Below are 3,889 nucleotides of genomic sequence, written 5' to 3' on the forward strand. Positions count from 1 at the left end.
ACTATAGATCAGTCTATAGTCCAGACTATAGATCAGTCTATAGTCCAGACTATAGATCAGTCTATAGTCCAGACTATAGATCAGTCTATAGTCCAGACTATAGATCAGACTATAGATTGGTCTATAGTCTGGAGTATAAACGGATCTATAGTCTAGAGTATAGACTGATCTATAGTCTGGAGTATAGACTGATCTATAGTCTGGACTACAGACTAATCTATAGCTTGGACTGATCTACAGTCTGGACTATAGACTGATCAGTAATCTGGACTATAAACTGTCGACTGACTTTAGACGATGTGTAGTCTTGAATATAAACTATCTATAGTCTGAACTATAAACGATCTGTAATCTGGACTAAAGACGATTTATAGTCTGAACTATATGGACTATAGATGTGATCTATACTATTAACTAAAGGCGGTTTATGGTCTTGAGTCCAGACTATAGCCTGATTTATATATAGATAAACTAGGTGAGTTTCGTCTAACTTGATTAATGTTAAAAATTATATGTAAAATATTTTCATAAAAATTTCCCCTTAAAACTACTGTTTTCACCACTAAAATAATAAATTCTAACAAAATAGTTAAAAGAAATGCACAAAACGCTTAGATGAGATACGATGTGATGAAATGAGCATATAGTTCAGTCAGTCAGCCAGTGGTATTGTTAATGTCAGAATGTTGATGTTGTTTAGTTCGAATTACTCTCATGGGTGCAGGCATCATGCAACCAACTAAAGTAATAGTTGTTGGTTGGTATAACTAAGAATGTTTGGTGTTTGGTAGGGATATAAATACTGCTATTATTACATTCTTTAGTTTACATCATATTTGGACGGTTTCTATTACTGTGTGTAGACATACAAATTTTGTTAATTTTTTTTTTTTTTTTTTTTTTTTGAAACTAAAAATTTATTTTCTATTATTATTTTGCTACAAGTTGGGTTGGAAGTTTTTCTTTTTGTATTAAGAAGCCTCTTGCAATGACACTGACATATAGAAGACGATGATGACAACTATAAGAGAAAATAGAAAACCAAAAATAAAAAACATCAGCCACAACAAAAAGAAAATGCAATGACAACTGTCACATGAATCGAAATAATAGGCAAATTCTTATGTACATATTCTTATGTACATATATATGTATTTTATGTTGTTAAAAATACAAATATATAAAAAAAACTTAAGAAATTGAAATCTTTTATAACAAAAGTATACCTTGTTGTAATGATTTCCAAGAACTAAGAATTTACGTTTACTTCAACGAAAATCAATGTTTACATTGCTGTAGGCTTAATTTTTGGTAAAAGCTGCAAAAAAAATCTTATAGAAAAAATAAAAACTTTATTACTCTTGTTGAATTTTTTTTTTTTTGTTTTTCATTTTTTATTTCTGAGAAAACTCCATTGTGTATTTTGATTTTTGTTGATTTTTTTATTTTATGTTTTATTTTGTTACAGTTTAATTTAAAGCTAAAAAAAATATTTGTTGTCGTACCTATCCTGAGTACTTACTGTTACATTATACTTACATGTGTAGAAGAATACAGTCAGAGCCAGCCAGCCATTGAATCTTGAGAATTCAATTTGGGATTTCAAATAGATTTTATAAGGATTTTTGTACTCTATTGTTCAACTACCTTAAAACTCATGCCTCAGTCTAGGCAAAATAAAAGTTTATTAGTGTTGAAGTGTGTGTGGAGGAGAAGTTGTTGGGAGTAATACACCGAAAACAATTGGTAGTTTGTTTTTGTTGCTTTTGAAAATAAAGGTAGTTTTGCTCTGCCAACTGCAATATTTTTTTACATAAAAACGAGTTTTTCCTAATAAAAGCTTTCGAATTTTTTTTTACTTTATAGAAGTTTCTACTAAATAAATAATTAAGCTTTTCCAAGAAGCTGTTGTTCATAAAGATATTTCACTTTTTTTCAAAAATATTCGGCTTTAATATTTTTTTATACTAAAAAGCTTTTTCACTTAAAACTGTTTCACAAAAGATTTTCTACTAAGAAATTATTACAAAAAAATGTTATTTAATAAAGAAAGTTTTTTATCTTCAATAAAAGTTTGTTTCCTTTTTTGTAAAAGTTAAAAAAAATTTCACAAAAAATCTTTAACATAAAAGTTTTTATTAAAAGTTTTAATAATGCTTACTAAGAAAATGTTTAAGGAAGCTTTTTTACCAAAACTTTTAATTTTTTTCCAAAAATAAGTTTTCAAAATAGTTTTCACATAAAAGCTTTATTTAAAAGATTTTAACAAAGTATTCATTTTACAAAAAGGTTTTTATTAAAGTTTGCTATAAAAAAAGCTTTTTAAAAAAATCAAAAAAAAAATAATTTTTTCGCAAAAAAATATTTAAAAAGCTTTAAAATGTAGAAAAATCTCTTTTCATAAAAACTGATAAAAAATCGCCAACAAGTATTTTTACCAATTAAGCTTTCTAAAAAAATATATGTTTAAAGAAGCTTTTTTGGAAAAAAATCACAAAAAAGCTTTCTTTAAAAGCTTTAAACAAAGTATTAATTTTTACAAAAAAGTTTTTATTAAAGTTTAATATTTTTTCTACTAATATATAAAAATAGCCAAGTATTTTAAAAAGCTTTTTACGACAAAAAAATAAAATAAGCTTTTAAATAAATAAAAGCTTATAACAAAAAAGACGCTAGCAATATTTTTATGCTTTCTCCTACTTTTAAAAATAAAGACTTTTTAAGTTTTGAAAAGTTTTTTCGTCAAAAATATTTTTTGAAAAGCTTTAAAATTAGCTTTTTTGCTAGTAAAATATATTCACAAAATATTTTCCTAAAAAATAGTTTTTACGAAATACTTTCGTTTCACTTTTATTCTAGCTTAAAAAGCTTTTTACACCAAAAATAAAAAAGCTTTTAAATGAAAAATAAAAGTTTTTTTACCAAAAAATACTTTATTAAGATTTTAAAATATTAAATAAATTTTTTGATGATAAAATATATTGAAAAAATATTTCCAAAAAATTTTTTACACTAAAAAAGCTATTAAATTAAAAAGCTTATTTACCAAAAATATACTACCAATATTTTTAAACTTTCTTTTACTTTTAAATATAAAGCTTTTTTGGGGTTTGAAAAGCTTTTTTTAATAAAACTTTTCCTTTTTCTTTAAAAAAGCTTTTTTATTAAAAATTTTCAAATACCACAAACTTTTTAATTTTTTTTTAGTGTAACACATCCTCTAGTTGTATGCCTCTACATTTTAAGGTTTATTTTAATTGTTCTAACCTTTTTTATATTTGTAAAATAAATAAATCTTATTCATTTATTGTATAAAATATTTTTTTAAATTTTACTCTAAACTTTTCAACAAGATATTTTAAACTTAAACAATAAAAAACAATCAAACTTTGCTCTCTTTATTTTGTTATTTAAAAAAATACAAAATCTTTTATCAGTATATAAAAATCTAAATATTTTACATGTAAATTGTATGTAGCATATATGCATAAATAACTGGCAATTATTTTTGAAAGAATTTAAATTGAATATTCTGTTTTCAGTATTTGTCTTTTCTCGTACTTTATCATTATTATCCTTTAGTTGTCTTACATATGTATATTCATGCATATGTTGTGTTTATAAGAAGTGTAAGAAGGAATTGTTATTGATAGTATGTGTAAGTGTTTAAAATAAAATGTAATAGAAACGAAGACTTTCTTAAACCCTACATGTAAATTCTGTAGTTCTTATCATCATAAAGTTATTATCATGAGATCATGAAGGTGCCTTTTCAGAAAATCCTTTCTAATATCCTTAAAAATAATGTTAATGCTACTGATCAGCAACATCTGATCATCAACAAGGTCTAGAGTATTGCACTCTATAATAAGTTATTCAAAAGTTATTC

The sequence above is a fragment of the Lucilia cuprina genome, chromosome 6 (genome assembly GCF_022045245.1).
Source record: "Lucilia cuprina isolate Lc7/37 chromosome 6, ASM2204524v1, whole genome shotgun sequence".
In the NCBI taxonomy this organism is placed as follows: Eukaryota; Metazoa; Arthropoda; class Insecta; order Diptera; family Calliphoridae; genus Lucilia; species Lucilia cuprina.